Source organism: Tamandua tetradactyla, chromosome 3 (assembly GCF_023851605.1).
Source record: "Tamandua tetradactyla isolate mTamTet1 chromosome 3, mTamTet1.pri, whole genome shotgun sequence".
NCBI lineage: Eukaryota > Metazoa > Chordata > Mammalia > Pilosa > Myrmecophagidae > Tamandua > Tamandua tetradactyla.
This window is the reverse complement of record NC_135329.1, coordinates 154,707,463-154,728,741: the sequence shown is the minus strand read 5'-3', so window position 1 is coordinate 154,728,741 and position 21,279 is coordinate 154,707,463. Positions and strand designations below refer to the sequence as shown.

General features: G+C 36.3%; 1 protein-coding gene and 1 pseudogene across 1 annotated transcript in view; one reads left to right on the top strand and one right to left on the bottom strand.

The window, feature by feature from the left end:
• Positions 1 to 21,279, bottom strand: part of PPP1R1C (protein phosphatase 1 regulatory inhibitor subunit 1C) — a 153,304-nt gene that overhangs the window by 88,897 nt on the left and 43,128 nt on the right. The window lies entirely within an intron of this gene.
• LOC143676818 (phosphoglycerate kinase 1 pseudogene) lies at positions 7,460 to 8,740 on the top strand (annotated as a pseudogene).

Sequence of the window (21,279 nt, the reverse complement as noted above, 5' to 3'; positions counted from 1 at the left end):
GATTGGATCAGGAAAAAAGACATGGCTTTTTGGGGATACATAACAGCTTCAAACCAGCACATTCTATCATCTAGACCACAAAAAGATATGTTCTTTTTATAGTCAAAATACTTTAATTCCATCACACTATCACAAAAGTCTTAAACCAATTCAGTAACAATATAAATGTAATACAAAGTCAGAAAAAATACAAACTCTCATCAAAATCAGTTACAGGCATGAAGGCAAAAAATTTTCCTCTCGTTGTTGACCTGTGAAACTCAGAATGGCTACCAATAGATAATGGAGGAATAGTCATAGGATACGTGTTCCCATTGCCATAGGGAGAAGTCAAAAGAAAACCAGGAGTCACTGGAACAGAACAGTTCTAATAGCTTGCAGGGAAAGCTACATTGGATTTCAAAGTTTGAGAGTCATTTATCATTAGGTCCTTAGCAAGTGGCAGTCCCAATCTCTCCAAGGGCCTACACAGTGGTCCTGTTTTCTCAACACTGGGATGAGGTTTGCAACATTGGGGGACATTGAGACCACCACCTTTTTCTCAGCTTCGCCCTCTGCAAGCATTGGGGCAGCAGCTGTAGTCTCTTCCACCTTTGGGGCACACACTCAACCCTTCTCTCAGGCTCCCGCTGATGCCCAATTTATGCTCTCTACCCTCTGTGAGGTCTGGGGCCCCAAAACTCTTCCTAAACATCAAGGTGGAAGTTCCGCCCTTTGCTTCTGTGGCAAGCTCACCCTTTCCATGTGGATGGGTGTGTCGACTCCTCTGGCCCAAGATTGCTGGTGTCAGACTTTAGCTTCTATGGTTCTTCCTTTGAAGACATTTTTCCTTCAATCTGCTCCTTTCTATCTCCTTTAGTCCAGAATGGCAGTAGTTCTGTTCATATAGATCTCACAAGAAGCTTGTCCATTTCCAATGTAGTATACAGGGATCATATCCATCAGATAGTAGGACCTTCCATAAACCCTTTCTGGATAACTTATTTCCAATTCTGACTTTTTCTGAAATGACTGACTAGTTCCATGTTTGGTTCAATTCTCACATGGGACAGTATTCTCTAGGATCTCACTTTCTGGAAGCCCAGAATTTCCCAGGCCATCAATTTATGGTTTCTTTAAACCCAAGAGTTCAGTACTCAGTTTATCCATTTCCTATTGCATTGAACTATAAGCTACAAGGAGAAACTAGGTTGAATTTAACACATTTGGTTTGGAAATCTCTTTTGCTAAATATCCAAGTTCATCACTCTCAAATTCTGCCTTCCATCCAGTACCAGCATGTAACTTTGCCAAATTCTCTGGCCACTTAAAGACAAAGGTCACATTCCTTCAAGTTTTCCTGTCTAAAGTCTCATCAGAGTTATATTTAGAGTCCACATTTCTACCAACAGTCTGTCCAGAGCAATTCAGGCCTTCTCTATCAAGTTCTTCACAACCCTTCCAGAATCTTCTCCTTATCCATTTAAAAAGCTATTCCAGCATGTTTGGTATTTACAATCTGCAGTATCCCACTTCTTACCAAAATCTTTTTTTTTTCATTTGCTAAATGCTGCCAGAAGACAAGGGAATTTATTAAATTACAAGATCACAGTTCTAAGACCATAAAAATTCCCAAACCAAGACATCCAGAGAGAGATACTTTGACTCAAGAAAGGCCAATACCTGTCACATGGGAAGGCATGTGGCCGGCATCTGCTGGTCCTTGTTCCCAGTCCTGTGACTTCCATTTCTGATGCCGGTGGTTTCCTCTCTAAGCATCTTGTGGGCCTTCACTTAGCTCATCCTGGACAGAACTCTGAGCTCTGGCTTGCTTAGCATCTCATCAGAAGGCACATGGCGACTCTGCTGGGCTCTGCATCTCCAAACATCCATGTCTAGGCATCTGCTCCCTATCAACACTCCAAGTATCTCCAAATGTTATCTCTGGCAGCTTTCTCCAAAACATTTCCTCTTTTAAAAGACTTCAGTAAGCTAATCAAGACCCATCTTAAATGGGTAGATCACATCTCTCATCTAATCAAAAGGTCACACTCACAGTTGGGTGTGTCATATCTCCATGGAAACCATCCAAAGTTTCCAATATTGGATCAGGATTAAAAGAAATATAGCTGCTGCCACAAGACTGGATCAGGAAAAAGTACATGGCTTTTATAATAGCTTCAAACCATCACAATATATTTCACCAGAAATTAGATTGTACTTCACAAAATGGAGTGAATGATTGCAAAATCTCCTCAGATAATTGTTTCAAAGCCCTATGTTTTTTTTATCCTACTTTGAGAAATAAGTTTTCTTTTTCCCTTAATAGCTTTCAGGAATTGATTAGATTATACAGACAAGAGTCCTCTTCAAATAGGTTTACAATTTTGTTCTATATTACAATCCTGTTTTTCATGATTACAAAATGACTTCTATTTCCTTCCCACTGTGAATTTTGGGGGAATATCATAAAAAGGGAAACATTATATTTTATTTAGGATTCAAACATAAGGCTTTTTTCCAGTTCACTCATTTTGGTATTATTCTAATTAGCTGAAAGAAATTTAATCTATTTTAGTTTTCTTCCTCTATCAACAAATTATGATTTTATTTTGATGAAAATATTAAAACCCCTTCAGAAAAACTGTATTATTTATGATTTTACTCCAAAATTGCAAGATAGAAACATGAACCCCAAAATACAGTGGATAATTTCCTTTCCTTAATTTACAAAATGGCAGGGTTCAGGTAGAAAAGTAATATCCATTGGTCTCACATTTCTCCTATTGATGTGAAGTATATAACCAGATGAAGTCGGAGGATAAAGCAGTGTGACCAATAAAAAAATCAGTTAAGTAGAATTCACTAAAATGGAATTGAACTTCACAAAGCCACCACCACTGTGTGTGATGGCAAGACACAAAAAAGAAATCAGCCCAATTATTTCACTTGTCAAGGAATCCTTTGGTATCTTCTAAACCTAAATACTAGCTGACAGGGTTAGAATGAAATATGACTGCTCTAAAAGAAGAAAGGAAGTGGAGTATTCCCAATAATATTCTTTCCTTTCCAGGTCAGAGACTATAAAATTGCTCTCTTTGATACTATTTTATCACAGGACTTGGATTTGACCACCTAACTGTATGCAAAACCCAGTCTCCTTCACTATAAAACATCATGTTTGCATTGCTTTTATGACTTATGGCCCTCATTTGAACCAACTCATCCATCAGGTGATTTAACTACAGTGTGATAAATTCAGTTTTCTTAGCTTTTCTTTCGTGTAGCAGTTGTCATAAAAAAAAAAACATGATTTAATCTGCTAGTTGCCACATGATTTTGTTGGATTAGTAGACGGGGAAATATCAGATCCTCCTATGACACGATATCATACCTATTATCACTACCAAAGGGAATGAACAAAATGCCCCCTTTAAATGCCGTTTTTGTCACCCACATGGAGGTCTCTACAGATTTACTTAAGATTGCCCCTACTCCCTTCGTGCTCTAACTAGGACACGGTAAAACCACCTTTATGAAGTTGTTGTAAAGTAAAATGGAGAAGTGTATAAATTTAGGATAATTTTGTTTGTAGCTCTCTTGTGTTCTGCCTCTGCAGGCCTAATTCATAGAACTTATTGCTTATGTCCCAATAATAAAAACCTGAGCAAAAATTGATAAAATTAAATTAAGTTTATTAATTAATTATTTTAAAAATTATTTGTGGGAATTCACTTAATGAATTTGTTAACATACAGCACTTTCCATAATTTTCATGCTTTTATTAGTAATTAGAAAAATTATTGCCCCCATCCCCAAAAAAAGCAATCTAAGACAGTGCCTGTGCAAACAAACCCTTCTCAAAGCAGTGATTGCAAGAACAGGAATGTTTGGCACCTTCACGCTTAATCCTGTTCAAAAATAATCCAGGAACGAGATCTGCCTAATTTGCTAAATTACCTTGAACTCTAAAGAAGGAAAAAAGCCAGTATTTTAGTTTCTATTATTAATATCTTTGTTAGCTACAGTATCATTTCATACTTTTTCAACTTCTACCAGATTAATCATTTTAAAAAATCACTAATCTATAACTGATGCCTTGAAATTTTTCAAAAATAAGAAAATATTTAACATCTTTGTATTATCACATTTAAAAATTAGTTTAAAAGATATTAACCAATTTCTGCTATAAAGTATTTCATATACATTTATATCCACACTTAAATGTATTCAAAGAGTGGGAATAAATATGGAGAGATCATTAGTTAGCTATGACAATTCGCTCCTATGTGTTAATCAGCTTTTTTATTTAAAACGTTTCTGTTTCTAAGGTTGTGACACGAATCTGGTATAGCTGTCAGAATTCTACACACTTTCACACTAAAGTTTGAATTGAAAAATAGAGGTTATGCAAGGTCATGAAACATGGTGACAAAATACTTTCTTGACCGATTTTTTTTTTAGTGTCCATCAATGGAAGTACTACCACTGACGTAGAGATAATTACATTCAGTAACAAGAAAAGACTGAATTACCCTGCTTCCTCCTGTACAGCTCTGCACAGAAAAAGTCCCTCATCAGACTCCATTATTTCAGCTGCCATGGTCTTACCAGAGGCTGAGTCTTTGCCTTTTCATTACCCTTAGCCTGATACTGGCAAGAGAGTAGACATCCAGCAGTTTCAAAACTATGGTCCCTTAGGGAGCTAATTATGACACATTCTGCATAGAAAATACTAATAAAATGAGAAATAAAAATCTCACTTATGCATACTCTCTTTCCCCATTTCCTTTTCTATCCTGTCAAGCTAGTGCCAAAACAAAATGCTGTATCTCTCTCCATCCATTTCCTCAGTAAAATTCTAAGTCTTCAGGCAAGGAGAGGCTATTTTCATATCCCAACTGTGTTTTGGTGGATTATGAAAGATTTAGCTTTCATGTTTTTGTTTGTGTTAACAGCAGAATGGACTCCCCTCTCTACAGGAAGCTTCTCTGAAACATTCAGAGGGAATGTTTTCGAGTCTGTTCTTTTTCAAGTTAGTCAACAGACAATGTCATACTGCTATAATACAATCTGGTTGAATTATTACAGTCAAATATATTATAGGAAATGTATGCAAAGCACAGCGAAATTGAAAAATTAAGTGAAACTATTTTCTTGTGAGATTTCCTCTCAACTTTTTAGGCATTTTATACTTTATTGTAAATTTATAAATACTGGTATATGGATGACAGGTGGACAGACATGATTAGGAGAGTAAAGTTCAGGATTAAAGTTAGGCAAAGGACTGGAAGAATCAAATCCTTAAGCAAGGCTGTGGGATCAATGTATGACTCAGGGCCAGTTTATGACTCCATGTTCAGAGTGAAGGTGGCATCTGAGCAGGTGGCCCTGAGAGGCGCATAAGAGGTAACATGCACAGAGTGTTCAAACACAAGCAGAGTGCTTGGGGGGTGGGCAGCAGGCTCTAGGGGTAGCAATTTTATATCTAAAAGCCCAAACTGAAACTAGGGCTGCAGGCAGAGTAGGGTTCTGAGAGGTAATTCAGTCCTATAAATCAGAATAAGGGATTTCAAGATATAGTACAAGCTGCCAGGGGGAAAGAAGTTGGTGGTGACATCAACATTCATGAAATCGGGCAGTAAGAATAAGACATAGCCATTGAGATCCTAAGCTGTGAGAGGAGAACAGGTACTAAAAACTGACTGAATAAATATTACAGGAAATAGTCGCAGTGCTAGAAAAGTAAAGAGGAAAAAAAAAAAAAAAACTGGCCTTAATACTAATTTTGAGGTTTTGCTTAAGATACTATCGGCCAATACACACCAAGCCCATGAGACTATTTTTCAGAACTAAAAAAGAAAGATAAATTATAAAAGACATCATGTGCTGCAGAAGCAAAGGAAAATACAGAGAAGGGAGACATTTCTGAGTAAGAGTAGAATTCATCTCTGCTCTCTAACAGGAACCCAGTGCAGAAGAAAAGGAAAGCAGCAGAGATTTTGGCAATTATGCAAGGCTAAGAATGACAACATTGAAGATTCGAAGGGCTTCAAATAGACAGCACTTCTCCCCCTTAAGACGTTTGTCAAATTCTGAGGCTACAAAAGATAAATAAGCTGGAAATGTTTTCAGAGCAGATGGCAAACTCCAAAAAAATAAAAAAAGAAAGAACTGTAAGCTCTTAAATAGAAGGTCTGGAACAAAGGTAAACATAGTAGACTAAGAATTACCCATCTGAAACCTGGCCTCTCCCTATCACAATCCATTATTGGATCAAGTGATCCATTCCCTATTTATCTGCCTAAAAAGAACACTTTTTAAAATTTAAATGTTTCGGAGCTTGCAAATTTTCTTCAAGATAAATGTTCAGCATTCATTCAAAAATTAATAGGCACAAAAAGACTAGACTGGTAATAGAGAAAAGGGAGAAAAATAAAAGCAGACCCACAGGTGATTCAGATATTGAATTTAACAGCCAAAAACTACAATTTATATGCTCAATAAAAATAGAGGGAGACAAAATAATAAAGAGAAATAGAATATATGAAAAAAATGAACTTCAACAGATAAGATCTGAATTTTAAAACTCAAAGAATATTTTTAAAAGGCACATTTTGCATTTTAGCTGTAACAAAAGATATATTTGTTACAAAAGATAAATTTACTCTACTAGAATTTGGGTCAGTAGAAAATATCCTAAGTGAAGTTCACTGAGAAAGAAAAAAAGAGTGGGAAAAAAACAGATCAGAGAAAAAGACACTTGAGACACACTTAAAAGGAGTAACATAAGAGTTACTGGGGACTCAGAAATAGAGGAGGGGGAAAAAGGGACAGGAGCAATATTTGAATATTTAAATATAGCCAAGAAGTAAAAACAAACCAACAACAACAAAAAATACAGATAACAAGATTTAAGAAGTTTAACAAACCCTAACCAGAGAAAAATTAAAGAGGAGAAAAGGAAAGAGAAAAGAAAATCATACACAGAGATATATCATACTAAAAATTCTGAGACCAAAGACAAAAGAGAAAGCCTTAAAGATAACCAATAAAAAAGATGCATTATCTTCAAAGAAATAAAAACTGCTGAAAATAGATTTTCAAACAAAATAATGGAATCTAGAAGACAAAGAATAATGTTTAAAGTGATAAAAGAAAAGAACTGCCAACCAGAATTCAATAGTCAATGAATTTACCCTTCCAAAAAGAAGGTAGAATATTAAAGCATTCCTGCTCTAAGACAATGGATTTTAATATATATTTGTGGTTTTGGGGGGTCATATTGAATTAGTGAGACTTCCTGTCTCATTTCTGGTTTAAAAATATCAGTTCTCACAAGCAATGAGGAACAAAATAGATAAATGGAGTCCTGGCATGGTGCGCTGGGCGCAGCACCCCACACACATCATGAGTGTACAATGGCTGTTGTCATTGTCATCTGAACCTCAAGCCTCTCACCCCCCTTAGCATTACCACGATGTCTGTTTCAAACAAGCTGGCCCTGAACAAACAGGATGTGAAGGAGAAGTGGGTCATCATGAGAGTGGACTCCAACGTTCCTCTAGAGACAACCAGATAACAACCTGCCAAAGGACCAAAGCTGCTGTCCCAAGCATCCAATTCTGCTTGGACAATGGAACAAATAAGTTGCTCTTAGAGCTGCCTGGGCCAGCTTGATGGTGTCCCCATGCCTGATGGGTACTTCTTAGAGCCAGGTGCTCTAGAACTCAGATCTCTGCTGGGCAAGGCTGTTCTGTTCTTGAAGAATTGCATGGGCCCAGAAGTGGTGAAAGTTTGTGTTGACCTAGCTGCTGTTTCTGTGTTCCTGCTGGAGAGCCTCTGCTTTCATGTGGAAGAAGAAGGGAAGGGAAAAGATGCTTCTGCCAACAAGGTTAAAGCAGAACCAAACAGAATAGAAGCTTTCCGGGCTTCACTTTCCAAGGCAGGGGATGTCTATGTCAGCAATGCTTTTGGCGCTGCTCACTGAGCCCACAAGTCCATGGGGGGGCGAGCCTGGCACAGAAGACCGGTGGTTTTTTTTATAAAGAAGGAACTGAATTCCTTTGCCAATGCCTTGGAGAGTACAGAGCTACCCTTCTTGGCCATCTGGGTAGAGCTAAAGTTGCAGACAAGATTCAGCTGATCAATAATATGCTGGACGAAGTCAATGTGATGATTGTTGGTGCTGGAATGGCTTTCCCCTTCCTCAAGGTGCTCAACAACATGGGAACTGACATGTCCCTATATGATAAAAAGGGAGTCAGGACTGTGAAAGATCTAATGTCCAAGGCTGAGAAGAATGGTGTAGAAATTACCTTGCCTGTTGACTTTGTCCCTGCTGAGAAGTTTGATGAAAATACCAAAACCAACCAAGCAACTACAGCCTCTGGCACACCTGCTGGCTGGATGGGCTTGGACTGTTGTCCCCAGAGCAGCAAGAAATATACTGAGGCTGTCACATGGGCTAAGCAGATTGTGTAGAAAGGATCTGTGGAGGGGTTTGAATGGGAAGCTTTCACCTGAGGAACCAAACCCCTCATGGATGAGGTAGTGAAAACCACTTCCAGTGCATCACCATCACAGGTGCTGGAGGCACTGCTGCTGCTGTGCCAAATAGAACACACAAGATAAAGTCAGCCAAGTCAGTGTCTCCCTGAGGTGGGTGCTCTCAGCAGCGTTTAGTACTTTCCTGCCTTTTGCTTCCTGTGTGTACCCCTTAAGTCAATTTAGCTCTTTCTGCTTGGCCACTTGGCATTAGCTAACATCTCCCCCCACATCAAGGTTCAGCTTGTGGCCAAATGATGTAGCATCAGGAACTGTTAAACATTCGCGCAGTATCTCAGCTTATCTTAACTGCACCCTGGATTTGCCTACATTCTTTACAATCCCATCTGAATTTCTTAGCGACTGAACTATTGTAGCTTTCTAGAGTGTGTATGTTTATATTTTGTCTATAAAAGAAAGCAAGTTATGTTAGCCTAATTCATTTTTTCAAGTAGTGTATTCTGATTAGCTTTGTCACTGTTTCATTATTCTGTGTGGAAATAAGATAAAATTCCAGATGCAGGAGGAAAGGGGGACAAAGTTGATGATCTTAAATAGATAATAAAAGTATCCATTCAAAAAAAAAAGACCAGATAAATGGGAACTCCTCAAAATCAAATGCTTCTGTGCCTCAAAGGACTTCTTCAAAGAGGCAAAGAGACAGCCAACCCAATAGGAGAAAATATTTGGAAACCACATAGCAGATAAGGTTTGATACCCAATATTCAAAGAAATCATACAATTCAACAACAAAAGAACAAATAACACAATTATGAAATGGGTAAAAGATATGAATAGACATTTTTCCAAAGAGCAAATACAAAAGGCTGAAAAACACATGAAGATATGTTCATCTTCATTAGCTACAAGGAAAATGAAAATCAAACTACAATGAGATATCATCTCACACCTATAAGAATGGCTGTCAAACAGGAAACTATAAATGTTGGAAAGGATATGAAGAATTGGAACACAGTATGTGCTGCTGGTGGAAATGCATAATGGTACAGCCGCTAGGAAGACAGTTTGGTGGTTTCTTAGAAACTTAAATATCGAGTTGCCCTATGGCCCTGAAATACGATTACTCAGTATACACCCAGAAGAGCTGAAAGCAGTAGCACAAACAGACATTTGCACACCAATATTCATAATGGCATTATTCACAATTGCCAAAGTTGGAAACAATCCAAATGCCTATCAAGAGACAAGTGGATAAACAGAATGTGGCGTGTATATATATACAATGGAATATTATGCAGCAATAAGTCAAAATGAGGTTCTTAAGCATATGACAACATGGATAAACCTACAGGATATAATGCTGAGTGAAATAAGCCAGACAGAAAAGTATAGATATTGTATGATTTTGCTAATATGACCCTGGTAAAGGTACACTCAGAATCTTATCATGTAAAGTATAGGGGACCTAGAGATACACAGAAGCTAGAGATAGGCGAGCGGTTACCTAATGAGGTTGAACTTAAATGTAAGGGAATGGAAAGAAGTTATGGGTTAATGACCCATCATGGGTTTATAAGTAATATTGCCATACTGAGGGCGAATATGATTGGAAGGGTTTGTATAAAGTCATGTATCTCACCAATTAACATTACAAATTTAAATAAGTTTTAGCATGAACCACTTCAAAGGTATGAACCTTGTACAAAGAGTAAATAATATCAGAGAAGGGGGGAATGACTTTCATGCTATGGCCTATATTTAACAGGAGGACATCAACAACCCCACAGCAATACTAGGGGAAGATAGTTGGAGGGAGAGACAAGAGTTAAGGGGAGTTTTGGATTTTCTCTTTGGTGAGGGTATGTTTGTTAATTTTCTCTTTGGAGTAATGAAGTGTTTAAAATCAAGAGTGATGATGATTGTACAGCTAAGTGAGGACACTATGAGACAGGGATTGTTTATTTTGGACATTATCCATGATGCTCAATGGACGGAGATAGCCAAAGCTACAACTGAGAAACAGAAAGGTAAGCTGTGATGTATACAAATGATGGAATATCGTGTGGCTACAGAAGGGAACAAAGTTGTGAGGCATGCAATGAGGTGAATGAAAGTTGAGGATGTTATGTTATGCAAAATAAGCCAGAAATAAAAGGATAAATATTGTATGGTCTCTTTTACAGAATACTCATAATAAAATTGGGGCCTAGATTGTAAACTTTTATAGCAGTCACATTTATTCCTAAGCTTTAAGTGTAATTTCTATATTCTTGGATGCTGCGCTATATGTGTAAAACCTGGTATTTCCCTGGAACTTTGGGTATCTTTGTGACACCTAAAACTCAGACTTGGAGCTCTGCAGTTCTGACAGCACTGCTACATACAACAACCGTTAAAAAAAAAAAAATGAAAAAGAGATCAGGCTTCAATAAGAGACGAGAGCAAAGCCAATCTGGTTGGGACTCGGGTAAATCAGGATACAGGGTGAAGGATGAAAGTATCTGTATTTTAGAACTTCACCTACTGTATGAGAACAAATGAAAAAGGTTTATTTGTGCAAAACCTAAATTTTCTGTAGCACACAATCTAATTCAACCTGTCTGGATACTTCATTTAAACAACCCAAACACAAGGATTCCAGAATTGGAATGGAGTTTGTCTTTCTACATAGCTTCTGGATACACATAAGAGTCTTCTGGGCAGATAATTAAAATGTGTAGGTGGGGTGCAAGGGTAGTTCAGTGGTAGAATTCTCCCTGCCAGGCAGGAGACCTGGGTTTGATTCCCGGACCATGCACTTCCCAAAAAACAAACAAGCAAACAAAGAAAACAAAAAATTCAACAAACGGTGCTGTGATAACAGGATACTTACATGGAAAAACAATGAAATATGATTCCTGCCATGCAGCATACAATATATATTGCCTATATAGTATATAGGCAAAGTCCCTTGAGGGACTGTAGAAAAAATATGGAACTATTAAACTTTCCCACCGGGAACCTCTGAGATTCTCTCAAATACTAAAGGACTCCCAAGTTCTTAGGCCAAGCCTAACCTTGAGCTTGCTCTTATGAAACGTATTTCTGTAGCTGAGAAGCTAAGCCTGTTTGTAATTATGCCTGAGAGTTATTTCCAGAAAACCTCTTTTGTTGCTCAGATGTGGCTTCTCTCTCTCTAAGCTCAACTCTGCAAGTAAAATCATTACCCTCCCCCCAGACACCCAAGATATGACATCCAGGGGTGTGAGTCTCCCTGGCAACCTGGGACATGACTCCCAGGAATGAGCCTGGCCCTGGCACCACAGAATCAACAATGCCTTCCTGAACAAAAGGGGAAAAAGAAATGTAACAAAATAAGGTATCAGTGACTAAGAGAGATAAATTAGAGTCAAGAGACTATTCTGGAGGCTACTCCTAATCTTAGCTTCAGCTAAATATTGCTAATTGCTACAGTTTGCCAAACCCCAAGCAACAACATTCCTGTTAATCCTAAAGAACCACCCAGTGCTTTATCTGAGATCCTACAAAAGTTGCACACACTAAGTTTACTTTTCAGAAACCTTAAACCTTCAGATAGTTCTTAGGCCAAATAAGTCCTGAAACCCAGAGGTCCCAGTATGTCCAAGAACATCAATCAGTTACATCCCCCTATCCCATATCCTTTTTCAAAATGAAAACGGTTATAATGGACGCAACCCAAATATCCCTAAAGATTGGAAGAAGGCTAAAAGGAGATAGAGGAGTTATAACAGACAAGTTAGGATTTAACAAATGCTATACAATCCTTATGTTGATATTTCTTTTTAGTCTCCAGTGTCTTGGAGCAGCTAGAAAGAAAAACCTGAAATTGTGGAACTGTAACCAAACTTTGAAATCTGTTCTGTAACTACTCTTTTTTTTTTGGCATGGGCAAGCTCTGGGAGTTGAACCCAGGTCTCCGGTGTGGCAGGCAAGAACTCTGCCACTGACCCACCATGGCCCACCCTGTAACTACTTTTTAAAATATACTTTGAAATTTATTGCTTTTTTGTATTTATTTCATAATTTAAAAAAAAATCAACTCTGCCTCTCCTACAATAATTGCTCTTTATTTCCTTCTTTTTTTATTAATTAAAGAAAAAAAGAAATTAACACAACATTTAGAAATCATTCCATTCTACATATGCAATCAGTAATTCTTAACATCATCACATAGATGCATGATCATCATTTCTTAGTACATTTGCATCGATTTAGGAAAAGAACTAGCAAAACAACAGAAAAAGATATAGAATGTTAATATAGAGAAAAAATAAAAATAATAATAATAGTAAAAAAAAAAGGAAAAGGAAAAAGAAAAAGAAAAAAAAGACAAACAAACAGACAGACAAAAAAAACCCTATAGCTCAGATACAGCTTCATTCAGTGTTTTAACATGATTATTTTACAATTAGGTATTATTGTGCTGTCCATTTTTGAGTTTTTGTATCTAGTCCTGTTGCACAGTCTGTATCCCTTCAGCTCCAATTACCCATTATCTTACCCTGTTTCTAACTCCTGCTGGGCTCTGTTACCAATGACATATTCCAAGTTTATTCTCTAATGTCGGTTCACATCAGTGGGACCATACAGTATTTGTCCTTTAGATTTTGGCTAGACTCACTCAGCATAATGTTCTCTAGGTCCATCCATTTTATTACATGCTTCATAAGTTTATTCTGTCTTAAAGCTGTATAATATTCCATCGTATGTATTTCCTTCTTTGAATCAAAACAATTTGTAAAGCTCCTTGCTAGTTTCTGATTTAGAAATACTGTTCGTACTCTTTTCATCAACATAATTTTTTTTTCTTTTTTAGCGAAGTTCTGGATTTACAGAACAATCACACATAAAATACAGGATTCCCATATACCACCTATTATTAACAACTTTCATTGGTCATAAAACTTCTCTTGGCCCACCCACAAGTGCTGTTCCCCTTGATAGTCAGGAAAGGCTTTCATTCTTTCTCAAAAACTTGGAGAAAGTCTACTGCTCCAAGGAGTGGAGCAGAGTGGAACTACAGATAGAAACTAGATTTGCATGGTATGTGGACTACAATGTATTTCCTAATTATCTTATAATTTCTACTTTCCCTTTACGTGTGATTATAATACTAAAGTTCCTGAAATATTGCTGATTAAAGTTTGCTGTAACTTTTTTCCCATAACACCATTAAGAATCCCTCAGCATACTTTTCAGTGATAACGTTCCTCGCCTCTGCCTAATAAATAGTAGGGTTGGCTGCAGACTGGAATACTAGCTTAAATTCTTAGTGCGTTTTCACTTAGCTTTTAAGAAACCTCTTCTTACTTGGCTTTGTGGGGAAAAAATTCTGATCTGTGGAGGAAGAGCAATAGAGAAAACCTGTTTATAGTCCTTTTTTTGAGGTATCCTAGAGATGTAATCACAGGGACCTCGGTGCACTGTTTGACAGTGTCAGAAAGAATTTACCATTAGAGCTCTAAAAATAGCAGTGAAGTCTAAATGATAGCATTTCAGCAGAGTCTCTATGTATCTAACATATTTGAAGGTAGAACCTCTTTCCTTCCAGAGACCAGTGGATCACAACTGCTAATGAGGTCCTTTACAGTGGAACAATTCAGGGTGAAACATACAAAGACAAAAATTTCATAGAGTGCTTTAGGTCCATTTACTTGAGACCAGTCACTGTCCCTGAGCCCTCAGAACTCAGTAAGAGTAAATCAGGTTCAAATGAAAGAAACCGATGCACACAACTCAGCTCTTCATTTTGTGTGTAGTATTGTCATTTCCTTGCGGTTTTAGCATTCTAGTGTGGAATCAATCAGTTTAAAGCACAAGAGAATTCTATCGTGCATTTTTTACATGTAAGTGGAGACTAGAGAATTCTCTTCCTGACTTTTTATCAGACTCTCCCATTTTCCAAACTTGAGTTATAAACTCTTCTGCCGAAAGCCTGCTGGACTCTGCTCGAGGCCTATAATTTGGGGCTGTGAGTTTAGCCACTAGTCAGTGGTTTCAGCTGTGTTTTTCTTTGAGCTATTAGATTTAGTTAAAACTGGGGCCCAAGCTGAAACCACCAGAGCAGTGAATTTATGTGCACTGGAAAGAGGAATGCAAGGAAAAGAAGAAAACAGTAAGAATAGTTTCATCCTGTTGTGCCAAGATTCACACAGCTGTATTTTTCTTTCAATTGTTTATAGCTTTTCTTTTTTTTAACTGATGAAGGTAGGGATATAACTTCATTCCTAATAGATTTTTACATTTAAAATTGTTCATTTTAGGGGCTGTCAGTAACAATCAGGTACAAGGAATTTGCGGAAATTAGTGAAAGAGATGACAAAGAAAACACAAGACAGGTCATACTGGTTTATTAAGAAAGAATTCTCAACCAGTCTTTGTAATTCAGCTTAAAAACCTTCCAAACTACCTTTCTGCTTATATTTCATAATTTTTGCTGCCACTTTCAAACAGTACAGAAGAGCAGAAAAAGCAGATCATTTGAAACCTCTAAAGTCTGCTTTTCATTAGTATTTTGTTTTTATAAACGTAGTCTCTCTTATAAAACATATTATATCCTACCACACTTCCAGTTATTAAGAAGGCCAGAAAACTGTTGCATCATCTTATCAGTTGTTATTTTCAATCAAGGGCAACTTTTTTGCCTATTTGGAGTTTGAATTTGCCACATTTGCTCCAGAAAAGTAAGTTGGTTCACTTAATGAATGGTGTACCTTTTGATATAACATCAGTTTAAACAAGCACAATTATTCCATTAATTAAATTTTTTTTTTTTTTTTACATGGGCAGGCACCAGGAATCAAACCCGGGTCCTCTGGCATGGCAGGCAAGCATTCTTGCTTGCTGAGCCACCGTGGCCCACCCAATTTTTAATTTTTTTAAAGTCATTTTTATAAAATTACCTATAGAACTGATAAAACATATTTTTACATTAATTCTACAGATCAGTTTTTAAATAATCAACAATGCTTTATGAAATAGGGACAACCTATCAAATAACTATTTAATGAATACTTATTTTCCCAACAATATGCCCCATAAAATTTTGATCTATATATCATCATTCTTTAAATAAACAGGACTTAGATATTTAGGTTTTAACCAATTTACAGCGTTAAAATTTTATTAGCCTATTAATTAGGATCTCACCAAGATATTCTTAGCAGAGTCCCCAAATAAAGTCCAATGTCCACTTTCCTCATAAAAGAGGGGGAAATGATTGACATAAGCATAAGAAAAATTGCCAGACAGTAATCGCTTGAATGATGACAGAGAATTTTGAAAACACCTAATTAGGAGGTGAGGCACTGGAGTTAGAATATTTGGAATATTTTGCTTTCTTTCCACTGTATAGAAATGCTTTCCCTTTTATCACATTGGTCGTTAAAATTGCTGTGACAAAATCTGCTCTACAACTTATATTAGTCTATCAGAGCAAATGTAATGGTTTTCCATTTATAGAAAAGATAATAGAATATAAATGTAAACCTCTAAAATAATTCTTTATATAGCATGCATTTACTTGCCATGACTATTCAATTTAAAATAGCAGCCAATGTATTTCTAGTTTGAATTCTTAATTTTTGATGGCCAATTTGGGGGCTACAGTTCACACATAAAACTGTGAAGCAAAGCTATTTTTTAAATTAAATTTCCATGTATATATGTGAGGCCCAATGTAATTTTCCATTTTACAATTTTGGAGCTTCTTTACCTTGAGCAAATCTCGAAACAAAAGGATTAAGTCATAGTATTTCTTAATTACGCTATTTGATATGCTCCATCGAAAAATAAATTTTCCCAAGTATTTTCTCCATTTTGGAATGTGTAGACATAGCCATTGTGCATTTCACAATATTTTAACTGAACATCTATATTATCGATAAACCATTGTGAAATGGCATAAAAGAAGATAACATCCTTTTAACTAGAATTCTTCATAACAAGAGACAAACTTTCCATTTTTAGTTATAAAAGGAAAGCATACCTAAATATCACAAGGTGCCACTCTAAATTCTGTGTCAAACATATTGAAACGGTTACAAATTATAGCACTTAGTCCTTACACAGTCCTTTACAGAGCACTATAAATAATCATTGCTTTTCAGAACACACCATGCAATTCTCAAGTAAATTGTTTTTGAGACATGAAAATTAAGAATCTTCATGAAGGTTAAGATTTTCAGAACAGTTAAACTACCAAGAGTTTGGAAACCAAACCTAATAATGCAGATATTTAATCCTTTAAACCTTTAAAACTGAGTGAATGAAGCACCATTTTTTAGAAATGTTAGTTAGTATGTCAAGTGAATGGTTACTACAGTGATTTAGTGACAAAGGTGTAAACACATTTTTCAAGGGAAACAGAAAAGATTATATCCATATAATTTATATATATATATATATATATATATATATATGAAGGGAAAAATAGCTTTTTATTCATTTAAACCTTAAAACTAAAACTATTCTTTCTCATGAATGATGATGCCTGAGAACATTAAATGAAAACACCCCACTATAATCCATAATCCATGTCTTATATGTAATGCTGCCACCATGATAAATCTAAAATCCAATATTTTAACAAAAAGATTTATCACATGTATATTATGTGCTGGGACTCCTGCTAGGAACTAGAGTTCTTCCCTCCTAAACAAATTTAAACTCAACTGATAGAGACAGCGGGTTAAGAAGCAAAAAGAATACAGTGGGATAAATAAGGGCTATTGCAGACGAAGCACAGTGTGTAATGTAAGCATATGTCAAGGACATAAAACTTAGCCTGAGAGGAGCCAGAAAGGCTTCTTGGAGCAAAGGACATCAAAGACGAAATGGCCAAGGAAGGTCCAGAATACAAGGAAGGTTAATGGGACAATGATATTTGATGGGATAGGACTGGAGTGGGGAGATACTTTAGTCAGAAGAAACAGCTTGTGGGAATAACTCAGAGGTGAGAGGGTATGATAAAATTTTAGAAATTGAAAAAAACAACAACTCATATTTGGATTGTGGAATACCAGGGGTGAGTTTAGAGAGAAAAGTTGAAGACTTAAGGTGGAACTGAATAAGTTAGGGCTTTGTAACTATATTAAGAAGCTCAGACTATTCTAAAAGTGATGGGAAACCACTAAGAGTTTGAATCAGGAAGCACAGCAGACTTCTATTTTAGAAAGATTATTCTGACAGTTGCTTGGAGAATGGATTGGAGTCCAACCTTACAGAGAGTAAGAGTCCAATCTTACAGAGAGTTCAGTAAGGAAAGTATTACAGTAATGCAGGTGAGGGATGATGATTTGAGCCAGGTTAGAAAGTTGCTTAAGAGACAGAATAGACTGGGTTTAGAGACTAACTGGGTGGTGGAGGACCCTTCAAAGGATAAAGGAATCAGAGTAAATCTAGTTTCTGACTTGATTTTAAGCACTTCTGGAATTATTGATTTTGAGGTACTTATTAAATATAGATGTGGGAGAAATCCAAGATACAAAGTCTCAGGAGTGAAAACAGGGCCAAAGATACAGATATGAATTGTCTAGGTCATCAGTGAACTTACAGAAGAGAAGAGAAGAGCTAAGAGCCCGGGTGTCAGCCCTGAGTAAGTTACTATTAGGTGGTAGACTGAGGAAGAGAGGTCTGCAGGTAGACAAAGGAGTAGCTGAAGGGTAGACAGAGAAACTTCACTGGTAACCTATAGTGACTTAAGTTATTCTTTAGAGTGGACATGAATTCATCCTGGGTCATCCACTTCACACTTAAATACATGGCACATGTGTAAACAGCTTACGTGTGGCTTGCTGTCTGCATAGATTGTATTCTACCATATCTGAGAATATAGGTGCTAAATTAAATACTATATAGTTCTTTCTCATTTTTTTCATGTTCATATACGATTTCAACATGAGTGACTTTGTAGCAGATAAGCTACAAGAAAACATTCTTTTGTTTTCTTGTTTATTTTTAATTGAAAAGTATATTTGAAGAGGTTTATTACATGCAAGTTTTATTCCAAACTTTTTAAGCAGGTTTGGCCAGAAATCAGAAGTATCACAAGACTCCTTGGAAATCAATTTCTGTAAAATAAAAATGTTGTGGTTTAAGAAACTTCAGGAGCAGAAGGATCAAATTTATTTCCACACACTTAAAAGCGAATTTGTTGTCCAAATGTGTTTTTGCATTCATCTAATATAGCTCTATGAGTAATGAACTGGAAAAAATGCTGATTCATGTCGTCTTTTGCCTGTGTCATATTTGGCCATTACACTTGACTAGTCAATTATTTCTTTGATTTAACTGGTGGTTCATTGTTTGGAGTTGCAAATAGATATATTTTAAGGTTAATGAGGAATTTAAAAAAAAAAAACATTTTTGTTAAAGTTTCCTTAAATGTTACTTACTGTGACAGATACTTCAGATGCCCTGCATCATATCCTATAAGCCCACCCCTGACTTCAGTTACCCTGCAACAAACAGTTCCAGAAGAGCTCAAATTCACCTCTTGCTGACTAACCTTTCTTATTCTCCTGTCTTTGCTTCAAGCTGATACTTTGAGCTCCCCAGTCCTTTTCCATGTGATCTGATTTCCATACCCCATGGTATTCTGCTTTTTTTTTTTTATCACTTGATGCTTCCTCTTAAAAGCTTGATTCCAGAACTGAGCACAATATTCTAGATCATGGCAGAAGATATTATAATTTTATTGTAACAAAGGACTGTATGCGTTTATTGCTTGCATCCCATATCAACTTCATGCCATAAGCATCTTTCTCCTTTTTCCTGGGAACTTTTTGTTTTCTAGGAGGACAAACTGCATGTAGAATTAATGCACCTGGAGAACAGTTTTCACCCAATAGGGGACTGAAACCAGTGGACGAAAGCTCTAGTCTCCTGTTCTCCAGATACGCCGTTCTAGAAGGCTTTCTTTATGCTTATCAGAAGGTCCCAACAGACTCAAGCCTCCACTGCCACAGCAGTGATAATGAGACTTTTCTTCCTTTCCAGTCTCACTCAGTCTTGCTTTCTAGAATTACATCCCAGACAAACTATCTCCACCAAAATTTTTTCCTCAGGTTCTGCTTTCAAAATATCCAAACTAAGACACCTATATTTAGCATTTAATCTGTGACACTGATTAGTAAAAACTTAAATTTATTTGGGCAAAAGTCAACTTCATTCATTTCTATTTTTACATTGAGACTTCACCAAACTGGTAGGGAAAAAAGGAGCCATACCCTTTTGTTCTAGTCCAGAGATTCCTTTTCAGTAAATATGACTGTATGGTCTATCTCAATTACACATGAGTAAAATATTATGGTCAATACAGAGTATGCTGATGGGTAAGTGGAAGAGGAAGGAGTTGCAAATATATAAAAGGGAAAAATTAGTCAATGGCCCTGATTACCAGAAGTTCACAAAATAATTGGAAAAATGGAATACAAACACATGATCTCAAAGGAAGGTAGATAAATATACAGCAGATTAAAACTATAAGCACTATGAAGCTGCTAAAGAGAGAAACAGATGTTATCAGTCTGGGGGAAGAAACAAATATATAAACAGATTTTTCTGTCTAGTAGGATGAAGGTCAACTATATTAACATTATTAGCACACAGCCCTCTTTTTTGTTGCATTTTCTTGGCTCATATATTTAGGCTAAATTTAGCATACTATTTTTAATAAGAGAAGAGTTTTATATAAAGTGTAATGTTGAGGGTTGGCATTCTATTTTTAGAAATTTTGGCAAAGCTCAGATAAAATATTACTATTTTATTTTTTTAATTCTTTAGTGTGTTACTGCATATTATTTAAATACTGAACATGTACTGTGAACATTTCGAAATATGACAGAAACTTCCAACTTGGTGCAAGATTGACATAGCCCATCAAAGGAAAATCAGAAATCTTTAACAGAGGCTGAGGTGAGCAATACCATTTGCAAAAACATTTTCAACCAGAATTACTATGAAATAATCCAACATGCCTAAAGAGGGAAATTCAAAATTGGCTAGTAACTAGTTCATGTTTCCAGTGCTAATGCTAATATTATTCTGCTTAATGAGAGTAATAGAAAAGAAGATCAATACTTGTATAAAAAGGAAAGTAAACTTGTCACTATTATGGACAAATAAGGAGCATGGAAGTTTAGAATTAGGTGAAAGAATTTAAAGAACTACTCCAAATGCCTACTCAGAGTAAGAAGTCTTTCTTTGAGTCCTAACAGACTGTTCTTCAAATCAGTCTAACAGTTTCAATAAGAAACAATTAAAAAAAGAAACAATTAATTAAAGAAAATGCATTGTAAAATGCCTTATACAATTATTTTCTGTTTTGACCTAAAATCCACCTACCTGGAGTTTCAGCCCACATCCCTTTTATTCTTAGTTGATGAGCCTCTTAAAAGCTGATGCTCAGAACTGAGCACTGCATTTCATATGCCTACAAGGCCATCAGAGCTCTCTTAATGTCCCCAGAGTCTCTTATTAGCTGCCAAACAGCATAGGCTCACACAACCTTTTCTTCACTTAAATCCATGAAACACAAACTATTTCTCTTTCCTCTTTGTGAATAAAGCTTTAAATAGTGAAATGCAGGATCTTACATTCTTCCATCACCTGTTTACTATCGAAGAGTTTCAAAGCATTCAACCTGACAATATCCCTTTGACTTCTTTTTTCAGATTTATAAAATCATCCTAAAGTTATTTTTTGGTAGTAATCAGATTCTCAAAATTTAAAACATCAGAAACTTATTTTATTTCACTACAAGCAATATTT